We start from the raw sequence: 20,742 nt of genomic DNA, 5'->3' as shown, positions 1-20,742 counted from the left end.
GCAACCTGCTCAGATCCTAAGCATATTATATCTGCCCCATTTAAAACCAGGGTGGTCATATGTCTGGTCCCAGGCAAGGTCAATCATAAAAAAACACAAGGAGATATATTGATAGGGATGTAAAGCTGTTCACCAACAGTTAGCACCTGAGGAGAAGACTGAGCAGGGCCCCAGGGGTCCTCACCACAATCTTCCCCATTAGGATGAGATGTTTTGCATGCCTATTTAGATTATAGTATTTCTTAATGTGGCATCTATAATATAAATTAGCCTATGCTGATTCTTTTCAAATTTGTTTTCAGAGATGCATTTTCTCTATTTTGGCTATTTTCTCTATTAGTTCAGTCCTTCTCTCTCTCTCTCTCTCTCTCTCTCTCTCTCTCTCTCTCATATCACACACACACACACACACACACACACACACACACACACACACAATATTTGCAGTGGAGCAGAATGACAAGAAAGATTTTGCTTGTTTTCAAAAATCAGGGAACTAATTGGCAACCTTTAGTTTCTTGAAATTTCCTTTCTTTAGGCTCCTTATGGTTTCAGCTACCTGATTTGTAACTTTAGCCAATATGTTAACTGGTTAATTAGAGGATAAGTATAACGTGCATGAATGAAAGATGTTTTAGACAACTTTCCCCAGGGGTTGGCAACCTAAGGCCCATGGGCCACAAGTGGCCCATGGGGGTCATTTAACAGGGCCATGAGCCGCCCCTGAACCGAGCTGCCCACTTGGCGAGTCCCCATGTGCAGCTCTAAACTGGCGCAGCGCGGCACGGGAACTCACTTCCGCGGTGCTGGAAATCGCATCTGCGCAGATGCCAGAAATCATGTCTGCACAACCACAGATGCTGGAAATTGTGTGTCCGCCCACAATCTGGCTCACGGAGGGATCTCCGCTGGAGTGAACTTGCTCAGGCAAGGTAAACCTTGCTGACCCCTGACTTTTCCTGTAGCTGGAGCAATTCTAAATATGTTGGTGATCAAACGAGCCTTAGAAGAATGCATCAGCTTCACATGCTTTATGAATGGTATGTCTCTTCAACTCACAAATTTATAAATAAATATGTATACACATTTAAAATGAGTTATTTTTAAAGAAGCACCAGACCAATGCTGTTAGATTTGGAAATATCACTATGGACATTATTAGACTTGGACAGTTCACTCTCCCAAGGGGTACTAAATGGGTATGTCAAGTGAAACTTTTTACATCATCCTTTGACAGGCTCTTGTACTCTATCACAAAATGTGCATGCAGGTCCCCTCTCTTTCAAAAGAGTTTGCGTATGCAGCAAATGGGAGGTAGTGCTGTTCTAGAAACACAGATGTAAATATGACTTGGGCACACAGACTCTTTCATTCCAGGTCATTGGCTCAACCCATACATGAAAAAACTAAATAAGTAAATGATGGTTAGCAAAAACAAATGCATGCATGCTTATCCTGAGATATTTAGAGTCAAATTAGGTCTTTGGGGATATCTAGCTGATTTATATATATTGGGGGGGGGGGAACCACTTCATATTTGACAAAAAAATTGGTATCATATTATCCATCAAGCCATATTCAGTAACTATAGAAAATGTATTGGTTGGTTATTCTGATTGGAAATACGCTTTGTGACTAAGTAGCAAGCAATAGTTGCATCTGAGCTCTTTGTGAAGCTGAAGCAATTAGAAAATGGAATGCTGTGGCGCTTGAGACCTTCTGCTGGGAGCTAATGGGCTGCAAAAGGAGAGGAGATCTAGCAGTCAATGAATCCTGGAAAGAGGCAGAGGAGAGAGAGCTACAATGTCTATAAACTATGACAGCTTGTGTGTTAGTTTGCTATCAGTGCATGACTTGGATGCCTAATAGCCTACAGTCACCTTAGTTGTAATTTTCCTGTAACTCCCTCCCAGAAATTAGGAAGCTGTTGTTTGAAACCATACCTGAGAAGAACTTGTACAATGAAGGCAGTGTCAAAACAGTGTTTTACATCTGTTGATGTAGTAAGAGAAAATAATGAGAATGTTAAGAATCTCTGGGAGATACAGAACTTCCCCCATGGCCTCATTCTCTCCTAACTAGTTTGGCTGTAATTGGCATGAGACAACACACCTATCAATGTCTAGCACCCAAACGAAGCTTTGGACCTGATGTCATTTAATGCCTTTTTGTAGATGACATTCTCCTGGAGTTGTGGGTATATTTGTGGTGGGTAATTTTTCAATAATATTGTGACATAAATACAATCCAATATTTTGCAACAAATGTCTTCCATGTCATCCAAGTGGAAATGACCATCAGTAATTACTTCCCTATGAATTTCTGTTACAAGGACAGAAACATGCCCCTATGCACTGCTTTTGCCAATCGCATTCCTAATCCTACACTGGACGCATTTCTCAATCGGTGGCTCCTACATGCTGCAGCCACTTGTGTTTCTGAACTGGAACTGAGCCAGCAATCAGCTCTGACGGATGTTATATTACTCAAAATGCAATGCCCAATGCTAAGCTGGGCATGGTGCATGGATAATTTAACATGGTGTCTAGTTGCTGTAGTTTACAACTGAGTGCTCACTTGCACCCATGAGGAAGTTCTGCCATTGCTCTCTACCATGAAAACATGGTGTGTGTGTGTGTGTGTGTGTGTGTGTGTGTGTGTGTGGAGGGGGGAGCAGATGAAGTGAACAACTTGCAGCAGCAGCAACAACAGTGGTACTCCATGGCTTTGGTAGTGGCGATGGCAACCAGGGCAACCAGTAGTAGTCCTGAAGGATGAACAGGATTGGGTAGTGACAAGCGACCCTGAGACCTCAGCAGGTTCCTAACGGTGCTGACCACTGATGCCAGGAGTGTGACAACCTGATTCTGTATGCATTTCCTGGATTAGTATGATTGTCTTATGCAAAACTTGATGTAGTGAGGGGCATCAATGCATTAGTGATCCAGCAAAGTCTCTCTCCCAAGAAGCTGTACAGAAAATGCAGATTGTGTGAAGCCAAGTGTAATGTATTTCCCCCTGCTTGTTCCATTATTAGTATTTTTATTTTTTTTACAGGCTGGTAATAAAACAAGCACTTTCCAAAAGTGTAAAAGTGCAGCATGAAAGCAGGGTCATGAGCTTGTTCAGAGATTTGTACAGACTAATTCTGAATGTGCAATGACTACCTTTTGTTGAACTCTCCTACATGTGGGAGGAATTCATAACGATATAGCCAGTAAAACATATTCCTTCATTGGTATTTTTCCCTCTCTCAATCTCTCTCTCTCTCTTAAAAAGTAAAGTACTTAGTTTCTCTTATCCTAGTGATAAATACACATATGTTAGATGAACTTTGAACCTAGAATTCTAGAGTAAAAGAAAATGAAATAAAAGGTCAGAGGAATGAAACCAACTTACAAAGAGATCTCCATGATGAAAGAGCTTTATTGTTCCATGGAATGTCTATAAAATTGTCTTTGTTTTTTTATTTCTCCAGCACTAAATCTAAAGCTGTTGCCATCCTTGCCGCATTTCTTCAGAGCCACATCCATAATTCTGTTTCTCCTTCGCTCAAAGAGGTGAAGCACCCATTGCAGAAATAATAGGCAATTTTGAAATCCATTCAGAGGTGTAAATTATGCAAGTCTTAGCCAAAAGAAATCAGTATAATCTGCAAAGAAATACCATTAATTTCAGTGCCCAGGGACAAGCTTAATCTAAGCCACCAGTCAATGAGAAAACCCTGTAAAAGAGAGATACTGCAAAATGATGTTATTTATAATAATGAAGAGTTGACCGTGATTAATAAGTATTTATTTTTTCCATCAAAAACTGCTCCGACTAGGGAAATAAATGTGTGGTCTTCATTGCTCTAAATATATTATACATGAGAAGAGAAGAACAATAAAGAGCGAAAGATGCATGCAATACCATATCTCACTTTCTATAACAGGAAACCCGTCCATTTTATTACATTAACACAGCAATTCCTTCTGTTTATGCCATTTACTGGTGGCATTCCAAATCAAGAAAAGGTATGAACACTATATTCTGTGTGATGGTCTTATAAATTAGACCACTCGAGTCCCTGACAGCTTATAATATATATCCTGGAAGAATTAAGGAGGTTGAAAATAAAAATCATCCCCTATACTAGACTGCATAATGTAAAGTATAGGATGATATAAATTCTATCAATGTACTGTCCATACAAGGATGGCTCAGGCTGCAGTCACACATGGGATTTACTCTGATAGTTTTACTGCTCATAGGACTACCACTCCTGTTTCTTTCACACTGCGGTACCTCTATCCTGACATGTCACACTAAATTCCATTCACATCCTGGCTGTTACCTACAAAATTCTGACCCTGAAGTTAAAATAAATAAATTCAGCTGGCCTTCTCTGTGTGGTTCACCATGTTATGGTCTGCAAGTTCTTTGGGGACATGAAGAAAACAGAAGGTTGGATAGGTGTCAGCATCTAGCTACCCAGAGTGGAAGTGTCTCTTTTATATTATATTATATATTATATAGAGAGAGAGAGAACAAATGCCTGAAGCTTAAAATATTCAGTCTTTGCATTCCGTTCTTAAATATTTCATGGAAGGTATAATTTGACAGTGACCTCTAAAGTTAACTTATTACTAGTGTCATCTGAGGAATTAGTGAATTGTGCTTGGTTCATATAATCCTGTCCATGGAGTGGTTTTTCCAGCTATAAAAACTCAAAGCATTGAAGTTGTATGGACACACTCAATTTCTTCAGCCACACCTCCTATTCTGGGAAACGGTGGCAATCATGCAAGCCATAGAGAACAAAAGAAAAGAAAAATGATCTCAGGTCAAGTCTCCTAGCTTCATAGTTCCATGGATTGAAATCTATAATGAATACAGATCTCCCTTGTCTAATAGTTTAGCTCTATTATGCAGCCAATCAGAAGCCGCACTTCGGTTTCCGAACGTTTTGGAACTCAAACAGTCTTCCAGGTTGGATTCCATATGACTTCCAAGGTACGACTGTATTGTTTTTTATTGCTTCACTTTACAAAAACTAAAGTAATCAGATATTCAGAAATAGCTGTATTCAAATCCTCTAGGCAGCCCTTTTCATTTTTGTGTTTATTATTATCAAGAACTATTGACTCACTCTGGCATCCCAGTATACAATATTGGTCAGCTGTTAATGAATTTGGCAGTTATGGAAAAAATGGTGTTTAAATAAATACGTGATGGTCAATTTATATATTCCCATGCTGTTTTAATCAGTCCATGATTTAAGGTGGCACATGATACTTTCCTTTTAAGAAGTAGTAATAATTGCAAACTGTTATTACCAGCCCCATTCCTATTAAATAAATATTTAATTTGTAACAAGAAGTTGCCGAATGCAACACAAAATGTACACAGAAGAGGGTCCCCTATCCAGGAGCTTTTTATCTATGTTTGAGCTTATCTGCACACATAGTCAAATCACGCAGTGCTGAGTAATTGGAACCATACTGTTTTGAGCTCTTGGTAGGACATTGCATCTTTGAATATTCTCCACCTTAAGAACAAAGGAAAACAACCCCACTTGTAGAAAACTAGCATGTAGCAGGAAGAAGGCCAGGCTAGATCTTTCTACCTAGTAGACTGTTTTTCTGCAAGCTGGAAGATTTTGATATTAAAATGACAGTATTTACAGTTTCCGTGGGTTATTATTGTACAATCTACCTATCAGAGCAGTGGCAGTCCTTTATTATGGATTCCCATTGACTGCATTGGCTGCTCTGAACATTACCAATTGTACTATTCCAACAATGCAATCAAGCTGTGTGTTGAGAATGTAACTGCATTTCTTTATGAACTGAAATACCCTATTGCTGTGTTAAGTAAAAACACTGAGCAATTTACACCTGTTCCTAGTACTGCGTCATGCTGTTCCATTATACCACCACCAAACTCCTGCTGCTAAACTAAAGAAAAGCATTGCCAACTAATCCATTAAAGGTTTTTTTCTTCCTTCCCCACAAGACTTCAGTATTATCTTCCTGTTTGAAGGTATCATCTAATTCAGGCAAACTTCTGCAGACTTACTAAAATATATATGACTCTATGCTGTATCTTTTTAAAATACGTATCTGTCACTTCAAAATACTTTGGAATATTTTTTCATAGCTAAATCCAAGGAGCTGGAAAGGGGCACAAAAAGTCCTTGCTTTCTGCTTGATTCATGCACAATTTTAGGTGGCATTCGGGTTCTTCACTTCATTTATGTCTTTCCCTAATCATACATTACCAAATGAGATTTACAGATAGACAAAACACTGGGATGGACACACTGACTGCATGAACAGCCCTATCAAGCTTCTGAGTGTTTTACAAATATGCAGAGAGTACATAAGGGAGGCAATAAAACCCCGCACATAAAGAATCTTGATGCAATCTTTTTTATGATTACTCCTTTGCTGCTGTGTTTTGTCAGTGAGCATACAGAGCTACATTGGTAATTTAGACTGAAGAATCAGAGAGCTCTGGCAATCAGTGAGTGCTCCAATCCCAGAAGATACTTTAGAAATTGTCCCAAATCCTTCTCATGTCTTTACTACACCTGCAAAGGGGACACTGTCCACTCTGACACATCACCTGCTCTCTGATAGTTTCTCCTCTTCTCCATTGGCTGCTCTGCCCACATTCCCACCTACAAGCAGATGCTACACAGGGCAAGCAAGTGAGCACCGTGATTGGTATGGTAGACATGAAACAGCCATTTGTTAGGGATTGAAATCAGACACCAAAGGAGTATAGTTCCTCCTTACTATCTGTTGTCTTTCTTCAACCTTCTCTCCACAGCACCATCACTCCTGTCATTACTGAAACAAGCAAGGAAGCTCACCAGGCATATTCTCACGAGAGTTGACCTCGTCAAGTTTCCATGGGCATGCCCAGGGATCAAATTTAATGTTGTGCATTCAGGCTAATGCTGCACACACCCATACCTGCTTCTCAAGTGTAGTATATCAGAAATAAAACAGTCCTTCCCCCAGCCTGTCCAGTAAGTGGTGCCAAATCCTAAAAGACAAACCAACAAAAAAACTTGACCTTTTTAATCTAGAAAGTTGCCAACGCTACAAGATGTACAAGAAAGGTCATGTGGTAAAGTTAAGTGGATCTTAACTTCAATCAAATAGGTTCTGGGAATATTTGTAATATAGGGTACCATGTTGACCAAAAACTTGTTGAGCATGATCTCTCCCACTCATGACTACATCAGCACAATGACTAGTTGTTGATATCTAAGCTATTTTTGAGCATCTCATCCCATACATTTGAAAGCAGCATGCTCTGAGGCCTGCAGTGTGAGAATGACTATTTCACTCTGTGTGCTATTTGATTTGATTTCACTGATCATATCTGATGTAGTGGAGGAGGGTGGGCAACAACCAACAGTGAAGATCAGTTAGAAATGATACTATCTTTGTTAAGCTTTCCCATGACACTGCTCTTGAGAAAACACGTGGAGACAAAGCAAAACAAAATAGGTCTGTAGGTTTGCAACTAAAACTAATAGAATGAGGTGACAAAAAAAGTCAGAGTGCTATTTATTGTACATTAAAATGCTAATTAGACTCAATTCAATTTAATGATGATGCCAGAAGGGTAATTGTCTAAATTAAACTAATTAAATACATCCTAAAGGAAAAAGAGGTGGAAAGTTGTCTTTAAGGATGAGTATACATAATTTAAGGGAGAAAATGCTCTAAACAAATACATTATTATTCAAGATTACAAAAAGGAAATACAGCTTGTGAAAGTATGCAAAATACTAAGCTGATATGTTTATGTGTTTAGATAGCCCAACTTGCCACCTCGAACAGGGCTGGAGAAACTGCAGCACTCTGGATGTCACTAGACTACAACTCCCATCACCCAAGCTCATTGCACACCAAATACATAGCACACCCATGTCTCCTCCAGGTCAGAGCTAGAGGGAAGTATGGAGGGTTGATTCACTTGCTGGACACCTGGAACAACCCTGAAGCACAGAGGCAAACCCACATATCTACACCTTTCCCATCCCTATATGAAGGCTGGGGCAGAGGCTTGTTATGCCTCTGTGCTTGCTGTAAAACCAAATCCTTGGAGGCTTCTGCCAAATTTGGGAGATGTCTGCATCAACCACATCTCTGCTGCTCCAGGATTGGAACTGATTGTGCCCTTAACATAGGGAGAGAGTGGGGCAAGTGAGATGGCCATATGTAGACCTTTGGCATGCTGCTCAATATCTTGACTCTGAAAGGTCTTCAATTCCCCCTTCCTGATCAATCCTGAATTTCTACTTCATGTTGGTGCAGAAGGCAGTACACAACCAATAAATTCAAAACAAAATCACGATAATAACAATTGTTGTAAATTGTATTAGTAAATGCCACACAGTGCACAGTTAAACTGTAGCGCTCGCTCCCACGAGAGGAAGTGATGGCCACCAACTTGGATAACTGTAAAAGAGGCTTGGACAAATTCATGGAAGATCAGGCTACCAATGCCTACTAGCCATTGTGGCTATGCTCTCTCTCCATGGTCAGAGACAACACTTCTGATTATCAGTTGCTAGAAACCATAGAAGGGGAGAATGCCTAGGTCCTGCCTGAGGGTTTGCTACATACATCTGGGTGGCCACTGTAAGAAATGGATGCTGGACTAGATGGACCATTGGCTAGATCCAGCAGGCTGTTTTTATGTAATAGTACCAGTTAAAATCAAACTCCAAGCATATACATGCATTGCAGTTGAAAATAATATCCTAATTCCTCAAAGCCTCAGGATACACGAATAAATTCTCCTCCCTGTCACAAAGGTGAGCTAGTTTTGTGGATTTGGAGAGAATTGCACATATGAGGTACTACTTTTTATTAGCAGAATGTACCACAGGATTTTGGGGTGAGATACTCAGGAAATTCAACACCATCATTGGACAAACTATGGTTAAAACATGAAAATTAATGTTACTTCTATGGTTTGACTTGGATTGGGTGTGTGTATAATGTACTATTTAAGGACTTAATTAGATTTAAGTTAGTAGCTGCTACATGTGAAAACATAACTCTGGATGAGTAATCAGACTCTTATTTTAGATTTTTGATAAAGTAAACTTTTGGAAATGCTGTTGTGGAAAAGCTTACACATCAAATCCATATCATCAAGGGAAAAACAAAATAAAGAGTTGCCTTTTTGCAGAATGCAGTAGTTCTATTTTTCAAACGAATAAGATTGACAGTACAAAGACACTATGTGACAAAATGGGTAAAAAATAATAATGATTCAAATGTCCAGGGAATTATCATCCCTTAATGTTGTTTATGATGCATTTATTCCCTCTGGCTGACAAATATGACAATGGTGATTGTCTTCTTTATTGGACCATAAGGAGAAAAAATATTCTGTTAGCTAAACTGCCATGCTATTGTTGCCAAGCTTTTCTCTGGTTTGGAATTTTGTTTGTTCTTTGGTGTGTCTATTTGATACATGTAAATACTTGTAGCTTACAGTAAAACAAAAAAACAACAACAGAAAAGGGATGCTTCTACCGGCAAATCTGTCCACCTGTGGTTGAAAGTAGGAGTTACCCTGAGTGCCTAAGAGATGCATTTCCTGCATTTTAGAACCTGCTCAAAGCACACTGATTTACTTGGACATCTATGGGCTTAGGTTTCAGTCCAAAGCTGATGTCCAAGCAGGGCTTAATGGAACTGTAGAGCCGCCATCACATCTGTTGCCCTATTCTGCATGACAGCTGTGGGAGAAGGTGAGTTGGGGAAGGAAATTGATTTGCCAGGCTGATCAGCATTAGTCCCATATCAGACCCAATGGGGACAGCTAGAGATTCAATGCATCCTAAGCCAAGACAGCACCTTTGCCTGGAATGCCCTGCTTTTGGACTTCCCTTTGGACTTCCCATTGACTCCCAGCCCCCTGCCCAAACACAGAGCTGTGTGCCAACAAGTCTAGCATACTTGGGCAGAGAGGCGCCATTGTGCAATTTTCCCAAGCCCAGTTGAAATGATTGTTAGTTATTCTGAAAGAGGAAGCAACTGTGGAGTTCTGTAGATCAATAGTTATTTATCATGTTTTGACTTCTGGAAGCATCATGGTAGCATGGAATATAGAGGTATTTATTGTCTTTTTTCATTTTGCTTGTACCCTGTCCTGGGGTCAGGTTTGCTGAAGGGTGAATTAGAAATATTTTAATGAAATAAATAAAACAGTACAATGTTAGATGATACAGACAAAAGGAATAATTTATCCCAGCAGTACATAATTTACTTATCATACTTCAAAGTGACCATTAGCCTGGACAATCTTATTATGAAATTAGATAAATTCATGGAGGACAGTCCTCTCAATCTTTGTTGAACATGATAGTGAAATAGAAGGAACTTTGAAGTGCAGAGTCAGTAAACATCTAATTTCCAGGTGCAGGGATGAAATGAGTGTGGCTAGTAGAACCATTTGCAAAACACTTTATTTCTTTAATAAAGCTCAATAGAAGGCATACTAATAACCAGTTGCATCTCTGTCATTTAAGGAATCCCAAGCTTCTGCAACTTTATCCTGTCTCTGTGAATAGGGTTGCCATACGTCTGGGAAATCCTGGACAAGTCCTCTTTTGGGGCGCCAACATACCCATCTGGAGGGATATTTACATTTTAAAGGAAATGTCCAGATTTGGGGGTATTTATTTATTTATTGGGGTGGTTGGTTCAGGCTTGGGAATGAGTGGCTCGGGCACAGGCCTGGGCTCCTTTATATGCTGCAGCCGCTGCCAGCCCAAGCTGGGGAAGAGGCACATGGGCGCTCTGCACACCGCGGCTACTGCCAGCTGAAGTGGGGGAAAGAGGCTCACAGGCACGGCAGCACCCCCATGCACCCCCATCCATGCCCCTCTGTCCCCTGCTTGGACTGGCAGTGGCTTGGGCTGTCATTTTTTTTGCTCTTCACGATATGGCAACCCTACCTTTGAACCCTACTTGTGATCACATGAGTTCTGCCTCCCACCAAACTACTGTACTCTCTAATGATAGCTTCAATGATGGGTCTTCAATCCTGGTGTAGCCTGCTGGTCACTTTCTCTGGTAGCTTCTAGCTGCAGCAGAAGAGATAACCAAACTTTACACCAAGGTTACCAACTACGCCAGCAATCTTTGATTATTAATAAGCACTTTTACTAATTTGAGGCTACTGTCTTTGAAAAATAAAACCCTGCCAGCATTTTATTTTTTTTAGGATTGCACAACACTCAGTTAAACTTGGGGTAACTACTTTTATACTGTGTCAACTATCCCATTATGCTGTACAAAAGACAAACTAATTCTTTTCCATAACCATATTGCATTAGCCCAAATGAAGGGGAGGAAGCAGAAATAAGAGCTAAGTGTCCCAGTAGTGTATGAATGCTCTGTGCCTGTGAAAAGCTATCATGTCAGGAAAAAAAGTTAAGCTAAAATGGTTGTGCCTGAATTGCTATATTTTCAGAGCAAAGTTCACTGACTGCTTTACCCAAGAGGTGGCTCCAGAGAATACGCTGACATTATGCCTGCTTCTGCTTAGTGCACTGCTGTCTTTCCCCCCCAGGAAGCTCATTCTGCATAGTATCAAAGAGAGCTAAACTAATACCCCAGTATATATGGTATAACTTGCTGATACTGGCATAAAATAATTTGGAGACAGACATCTCAGCATTGTTGAAATAGACTCAGGTTTCCCACACACAGCTTCTCTGGCCTTCTTTTGAAACTGATTGAAACCACAAGCCTAAAGAGCAAAATAGCCCTGTATTCAGTCATTGTGTGCTTTAATGAATTCTTGTATGTTAAGTTTACACTGCATCATGTAAACATTTCAGCACAAATCTGAAGCATCACTGAACATGCATGGGTATGCCCCGTGCTTTTTTTCCTGGGGGAATGCAGGAAGACGCATACCCCTCAACATTTTGTAAATCTAAGTCATTGAGAGGCAGTATTTTAATATGAGTAGGAAAATGAGAGTACCCCTAAACATTATTTGTTAAAAAAAAAAACAATGGGTAAAGGCAATGCTTTTTCTGGGAGGATTCAGAGGTACACATACCCCTAAACATTTTGTGAATCTTTGTACTTTTGTCCATTTACTGTATTTATTTCCCCCAATTTGAACTTCAAAATGGTGATTTTCTTGAGTCAAAATGTTTAGGGGTACTCTCATTTTCTTACTCATATTAAAATACTGCCCCTCAATGAGGCCAAACTTAGATTCCCAAAATGTTTAGGGGTATGTGTCCCCCTGCGTCCCCCCAGAAAAAGTACTGATATGCCATAGTGCTAAATGTACAGCACTGAATGATAAAATACACCATTTCTATGGGAAGACTCTGCTGGCCTCACAAACAACACATTTGCTCCTATTACACCATTGTGCAAAGGATGATGAATTGCCTGTAGGATTTGGCCCTTTTCCCCAGCCTGATGCTGGTCGCCTCCTATGCTACATTGAAAAAGACAAAGGAGTAAGTCAGCTGCAGAAGAGTTCAGTCCCAGTGCTGAAGGAAATGTTGCACTGAGACCCAACAGAAAGGAAAGAAAGCACCCAGCTTTCTTTTAAATATCTGCTTGACTGTTTGCCATTGATTATAATGGTAGAACAAATACATATTTTGATTTTCTAGTTAATTAATTTTAAAAGGGTTTGGCAGGATGGTGTCCCATCTTAACTGTCATGGTATCCCACTGGACAATCTGAAAAGGAACACATATAATTACTCTTCACTGAGTTAGAGAGCCAGCGCCTGATCCATCTAATCTTGTATATCTTTCGAAGCCAGCTTAACTTAATTTTCCCCTTAGGATATTCCAGGGCATAGTATCAAATGCCATGCGGCATTACAGCTACATCTGCTCTTTCCCTTTTCACTGTTTTTCCTCCCCTCTCTCTTCAATTTTGTCAACAACAGCAAAATCAATCAGCTTGATTTGACAGGACAGCTTCTTAATAAAACCAGTGCTGAGTCCCTTTGATGCTGTCCTTCTCCAAATTATTTTAGCATTCTAAAAATAGCAGTTCTACCACTATTGGGTAAAGAAGATGATTGATAAAGTCACTGAGTGGATGCACTTATCGCTGCCCATCCCCAAAAGACTGAAACCTTGAAAAATGTGTTGGCATCACTGACGTTTCCCAGACATAGTAGGTGGGCTAGTGCTTGTAGAAGTTGAAAACATGGCCTTCAGTTATGTGGGAACATGATCCAGATTCAGCATGGAAGAAACATACTGAAAAATGAAATAATTATTTACTGGTTAGAGTAGATCCACTGAAATTAATGAACATGACTAAGTTATGGCCATTAATTCCACTGGGTCCACTCTTGTAAAAGTTAGTTGAATTCCACTCTATATAATTATATAGAATATGGGTTGTATCTATCTAAGTTCTACTCAGTGCAGACCAACTGAAATTAATGTTAAATTCAATATTCTGGGCAGGATTTACCTAATGAACCCATCAATGGGAGCCCAGCACAAGGACTTCCACTTGTTCAGTGGGTCTTTCCCCTTCCCCCACACCTCCAAAACTGGCTTGGGGTTTTGAGAAAAACCCCCAGAACAGCATGCAAGGAAAAGGGAGTGGGTATTGTTCCACCTGTCAATATTCAACAGAAATTGATATTGTAGGGTGAAGATTGCAGTTTCTTTCTGTCATTAATAAATATTAATCTAGAATTAGTATGAATAAAGAAATATGAAGATGGAATAATACTGGATAGCTTACAGTTGTGGGCAAGTTTTGATTACTAAATTGCATTGATTATTTAATGACTATTGTTTGATATATGAAGTATGAACTAAGCTAATTGTTGTTCTTCTTGATTACATATGGAGATTGGCTGTATATATAAATTTAAATACTGTAATAAGATAAAAGGGGGGAAAGACAAATTGAGGAAAGTAAAAAATGGAAACTATGGTAGGGGCTGCACCTCAACCAGGATGGCTTTTGGAGCAGAAAGGCAGCCTATGCATTTCAGTATACCAGTTCCATCCATCACAGAGACACCAACACCAGAACAAACCTGTGTGTGTGTAATTTGCAATGATTGAATAGTATGAAGCCTTGGCAGCAGGCATTTGCCCTGTGCTCTTGAATCTGCAGTTGCTATGTCAACAAAAGTTGCTCTGTGAGCCTTTGCAGTTATGCCTGTCTTTAGGATGTGTGTGTTAGTATCTTCACAAATAACTTTAGTATTAAAAATAAAACAACACTATGTACCTATGTGTGGAGCTGGAGAAGTTTAGAATCATGCTGTTCTACTCCACTTTGGGATGCCTATCTTGCTCCCCATGTCTGCCCCTTGGTTATCTTGCTTGGTTAGGAGGCTGCAGACAGCCTAAAGTTCTGTCCATTCCATTTTGGGAGCATAGGTCACATGCTTTGGTTCTACATTCTTTGGGTTCTACACATGTGAACTGCACTGCAGACATTTCAGGGACCAATCCATGACAGATGGCCATCCAACCTCTGTTTAAAAACTTCCAAGGAAGGAGAGTCCACCACCTCTCGTAGGAGTCTGTTCCTCTGCTGAACAGCTCCTACTGTCAGAAAGTTTTCACAATGTTTAGTCAAAATCTCCTTTCTTGCAACTTGAAGCCATTGGTTTGAGTCCTACCCTCCGGAGCAGGAGAAAACAAGCATGTTCCCTCCTCCATATGACAACCCTTAAGATATTTGAAGATGGCTATCATATCTTCTCTCTGTCTCCTCTTTTCCAGTCTAAGCATCCCCAATTCCCTTAACAGTTCCTCAAAAGGTTTGGCTTCCAGACCCTTAAAATCTTGGTCACCTTCCTCTGCACAGTTTCCAGCTTGTCAATATCCTTCTTAAATTGTGATGCCCAGTATTGGACATAGTATTCCAGGTGCAGTCTGACCAAGGCAGAATAGAGCAGGACTATTACTTCCCTTGATCTGGACATTATACTTCTGTTTATGAGAAGTTTGGCATAACAAAATTTGTTTGTGTTTTTCTTTTTGCTTTTCTTTTTGCCAACTCACTTTTAGATGGCTGAAATGGTTTTAAGTGACAGAATGTGAAAGTTCAGTGGTACCTCGGGTTACATACGTTTCAGGTTACATATGCTTCAGGTTACAGACTCCACTAACCCAGAAATAATACCTCTGGTTAAGAACTTTGCTTCAGGATGAGAACAGAAATTGTGCGGCGGCGGCGCAGCAGCAGCAGGAGACCCCATTAGCTAAAGTGGTGCTTCAGGTTTCAGGTTAAGAACGGACCTCCGGAATGAATTAAGTATGTAACCAGAGGTACCACTGTACTTTGCAAGATGGGTTAAGGCATTTCAAGTTACTTTAGGAAGTCTATATCATCTAACACACACATATATATGTGAGTTAATACAGACTGTTACAGGAGAATCCATATGGAACTCGTCAGCATTTCCATTTGTCAACCTAAAAGCTGTTATAATCATATTTTAAAAGATTTAAAAGGAATACTATTGAGACTGGCATGAAGCACATATTCAGGAAGCTTTGTTTGCAACTCTATATGCCTCTATCTTCCCACTCAGTTGCAATCAAATGGTATTAAGTAGACAAAGTGCAATTCTGTGTAATCTGAGTCTAACATAATGAATCTTTATTGATGAACCTACTTTGACGTCACAGTCCAGAATACATGAGAACCATCCTTTGATTAATGAAAACAGATGTGATGCACACTGAGCACCCAAAATGTACTGTATAAATGCAAAATATTATTATTATTCCTATTATATCATAAGTACCTTTATTAAAAGTGTCTCTCTGCCTTTACACTAATGTGGAACAATGCACACTAATGTTAAGTTCCAAACTTATTTGCAGTACAGTGGAAATTACTAACTGGAAAATCATATCCTCATGAAAATTACATATCTATCTTTGGTGGAGAAGAAGCAGAAGAAAAACAAATCCTGAGTCTGTTGGATCAAGCCAATTGCTCATCTAGTCCAGCATCATCTTCTAAAAGTGGCCAACCAGATAACTATGAGAAGCCCACAAGCAGGATCTGAGTGCAATAGAAATCTCCCCTCCTGAAGTTTCTAGCAACTTGTATTCAGAAACATACAGCCTCCAACTGTCAAGGCAGAACCCATTCATAGATTTAGAATTGCACAGTTAGAAGGGATCTAGTCCAACTCTCTGCAATGCAGGAATCCTGTCTACTCCCACCCCTGGGTGGGCTTAAACAGCCAACCTCCGGGTAAACAGTCAGATGAACTGAGACACCCTTCTACAATTTCTACATTCATCATGGTTAATAGTCGCTGATAGCCTTATCGTCCATGAATTTGTCTCATGGGTGTTCATGAGTTGTAGTGTTATGAGAGAGAGAGAAAACAACTTTTTTCTATCTACTTTCTCCATACCATGCATAGTTTAAACACTGTAGACTCCTACTTGCCTTTTCTCTAAACTCAAAAAATCCCCAAAGGCTGTAATCTTTCTTAAAAGTGGAGTTTCTGCATCTTTTGATAATTTAGATTGCATTTTTTTCTGAACCTATTCTAGACTAACCTATTTGAGGTGCAGCAATCAAAACTATGCAAAAGTATTTGATGTTTAGTTAAACCATATATTTGTTTAATGGCATTACACTGGCGTTTCATTTTCAATTTCTTCCTAATGATCCCAAGCATGGTATTTGCCTTTGTGTACACTGGGTCAACATCTTCACCAAATTATCCACTACAACCTCAAGCCCTTGCTCCTGGTCACTTAAACTCCATGCATATATTTTTGAAATTAGAGTGTATTACACTTGTCCACACTGAACTGCATTTTCCATTTTTTCCCACCCATTCATTCAGTTTGGAAGATCACTTTGGAGAAATGCCTCAAAGGTGCAATGTCTCAAAGATGTGCTGTTGCTGTTAGGCAAAAGTAACAGGAAGGACCATAACTTTCTCATGCATGGATTTGTATGGACCCAAAGTGCCCTTTCAAGGATGGCGTGCAGATGAGTTGGCCACAGACTGCAGAATTAGAAGCCTACTCAGAAGACAATCCAACTGAGGTTAATGAGACTTCCAGCAGTTTAGGATTTAGGCAGGTTTAGGATTGTCCTCTCCTAACTCTATAAACATAGATGTCTCACATAACAGCTTTCTGCTTGTGATCCTGGGCTACCATAATGCCAAACACAATTATTTCAAACAGTTGTTCCATGTGGCCTTTCTGTTTTATCCTGATCAGTTTTGTAGCGTCAAGCAATAAAACAACAATCCTATAGGAAACCATGTAGGTGGAAGTAAGTTCCAGTGAAAGAAATGAGACTTTCTTTTGAATAAATGAATCTGGAATTGGATAGGTGCCAGTCTGAAGCACAAAAGTATTGCTTTCCATTTCTAAGTTTCTTTTTAAAAATGGCTCGGTCATGGCACTACACTTAACACTAACATATTAGACAAATGATCATTAAGCTTGCCCTTGTATAAATCCATGTGCCTGCATGTACAGAAATACCTTTTTCACAACACCTTTAGCAAAATCAATAACATTTATGGATACCTTGAGAATCGTTCATCAAGACAATTACATTTTTACACTCCATATGAAGAATAGGTGCAGAACTAGGACATATTAAATTATGATGTAGTACTCTATAAATGCATAATAAATTTGATATTTCCATTTTCTTTTAGTGATGGCATTAATATATTTGACCTTACTCCCTCAGTCAGCAATGGAAACATTTTTCAAAACCATAAGATTGCTTTTAAGATAACAAATGATATATTTCAGCTATGGGTTTCCATTTCACTCGCCTTTAAAGATTGCCACAGCAAAAATATTCACCAGCTTCATGTTTCCAGCTTTAAACAATGTACTTTGGAATGATCCCTAGGGTTTTAATTTAGTAAGAAGTTTGAATATTGTGTCATTGGTTACCTACGGGTTGCCAAAATTGTATTTTTTTAAAAAAAACATATGAATAGGTTGGCTCCAGGCTTTCTCTCCCACCATGAATATAGAAGGCACAAGAATCAAGCAGAGGTTCCCAACCTAAGGGATTGGAGTGGCTTTATTCTGATTTACCCTTCCTTCTCCTGCAGTGAACCCTCCCCTGCTGTGGTCTTATGCATCATCCAGGTGGTACAGGAGACTGCAGAGGGGTAGGAAGCAGGAAAGAATGGACAGAAATTACTGCCATGCTCTCTTCCTCCAGCATAAGCAGAATTCCACCGAGTGCAAGTCTGGAGCTAACCTACAGAGTGCAATCCCAACCCATTAGAATCAAATCACTTTTTGCTTTTGCTAATGGCTTTAAATAAGATACAGATTTTCCTCATTTTTATTCTAGTTTTCATATTGGGGCATTCTCATTCTCATGACCATGGCCAAGAAGCCAAGGGCAAGAACATAGGACCTACACACTTGCTCCCCCTCTTGTCGCTGCCTCTCTCTCCTGCATGGCCCCTTCTCCCCTTCCAGTGTCAGGATTAACCAAAGTGGGAAGATCTGTATGGAGAGCAGAGGAGGGAGAAGACCATGTGAAGTCACCATGTGCTCCCAGTCTCTTAAGCATAGTTAAGAAATTAACATAGGATGTCTGCTCTTGTCCCTACTAATATAGTCATAGATATAAATGCAGCACAATCCTTTGCTATGAATTGTTTGTCTCACCCCATGGGGTTTACATCCTAGCATGCACGCTTAGGATTGCCCCATTAAGTGAACATGAGCTTGTGGAAGAGGATGACTGTGCTCTGTCAAAGGTTTGTGCAGGAGAATCTCTTGGTGGATTCAACTGAATAACAACATAGTGGGGATGCTTCGAGCCTGCAAGTGTTTTGCAGGAGGGATTCAACATAGCAGGAAATTTAGGTTTGCAAAAATAGTGTAGATTAAAGCACTCTGGTATGCTAGTGCAACAGATCCACTTTAGCTAACAATGTGACTCCCTGCAGTTAGTAGAGTGATGGGGACATGCATCAAAAAGTGTGGGATGAATCGAGATTAATAGGAAGACATATAAACACCCCACAAACAGATCAGGCTGAATGCAGGATAAACACTTTTAATCATACAACCTCCCCACAAACAAATCTGAATAAATACTGGATAACCCCCAAGTAAGCTTTATGCAAGCAAATCAGTGCTCAATAAGTAAGTTATCTGGAGAAGTACTAGGATTAGAAAGCAGACCTTCTGCAACACCTCTGATGTGCAAGGCCTCTGATTCCTGAAAAAAAAGTTAACATTTTTAATTTGCATTAAAACATAAAGTGATTTCTGATTATTTCAGATGGGGAAAGAAATATATTTTTAAAAGCAAAGTTGTAGTTTTAACATTGCATATCCAAGTCATCCATATCCAAATGCATTCCATAATGATCTTCAATGATACATTTGTGTGTGTTGCTCTATTAAGATAGATATATGTGGTTCTTTGCCTGAGGGTGTCCGTGTTATTTCTCCTCTTTACGATGTCTGCATTGAAGATCATGCTGTCAGCTCCTGAAGATTTCAGTATGGCTCCCTGCAATCCTTGATTTGCCACAAGGCATTTGAAATCCAGTCTGTGCTTTATTCAAGTAAGTGCATATAAGGTAGAAGAACTCCATCAACATTCGTATATCCCTTTCCCCCATAGTGACAGACCCATTAGAAGTCCACAGTTTATCTGAGTGAGTCATAACAATATGAGCATTTAAACTTTGCTAGTATATTAGAGCATCCATTTTACTGCAATAAAGAGGACAGTTTACCACAAGCTCCATGAACTCTGGACAAAATGAAAAAAATGTGTCTTAAAAGGGTTTGTGTGGGTGTGCAGAACTGCAAAATTGCAAGAAGAGAGGAAGTTGGTTTATCCTGAATATTTTCCCATCTACTATGGAATCAAACTGTCAGTGAAGCTCCATCATCTCAGGTGTAGATCGTTCCTATCACCTCTTACCTGATCCTTTTAACTGGAGTTTGCATTTGACCTTCGGCATGCAGAATGTGAACCTACCTAATTCAAACTTCCTGCATCAAAATGCAAACCAATATGTAGTTATCCTTCAAAATCGGCACTACACCAAAATTCAGTCTATAACCAGAAATGCTACAAAAATAGCATTTTCTGATATGCTGCATTGTATTATTACAGGAGTCAGTGTGACATGGAGGCTCATATATCACAGGGATGTGAGATGGAGTTTCAGCTCCCATCAGCCACAGCCATAGATGTTGTTTTAGTTCAACAACATCTGGAGGACCACAAGTTCCCCAGCCCTGATATATTGCATGGTGGGGACTTCCGGGTTAGCGCGATCGGCAAATGGCGGATTCCCTCCGAGCTCCGGAGGGAATCGGCTTCATGGAAGACGGGTCCTGCCGCGGCGACGACGCGGGGACCCTCAGAAACCACAGGCGCGGAAGCCTGTGGACCTGGTAACTCGGCGGGCACCATTTGCGCCCTCCCCGACCAGCGAAGAAGCCTTTTTAAAGGCTTCAGAGCCGGTGACGGAGAGTGGCGTGGTGCTGTGAGTGGATCGCTTCTTCTACGGAGTGAAGCCACGAGCCATGGCCGGAGAGCGCTGACTTCTTCTTTGAACATTTGGGCTGCAAAAGTAACAACCCGTGAGTAATACGGAAATTGGACTTAAAATTTTTCTTTTAAATTCAGCATGACCGGGGGATGTGTTAAAAGGAAGTCCGCCCCCCGTTTTGTAGACAATTTAAAGCAAGAATTGGATAA

This window comes from Podarcis liolepis, assembly GCF_965112155.1.
Source record: "Podarcis liolepis genome assembly, chromosome: 4".
NCBI classification, from domain to species: domain Eukaryota; kingdom Metazoa; phylum Chordata; class Lepidosauria; order Squamata; family Lacertidae; genus Podarcis; species Podarcis liolepis.
Note: the sequence above shows the minus strand (reverse complement) of the source record.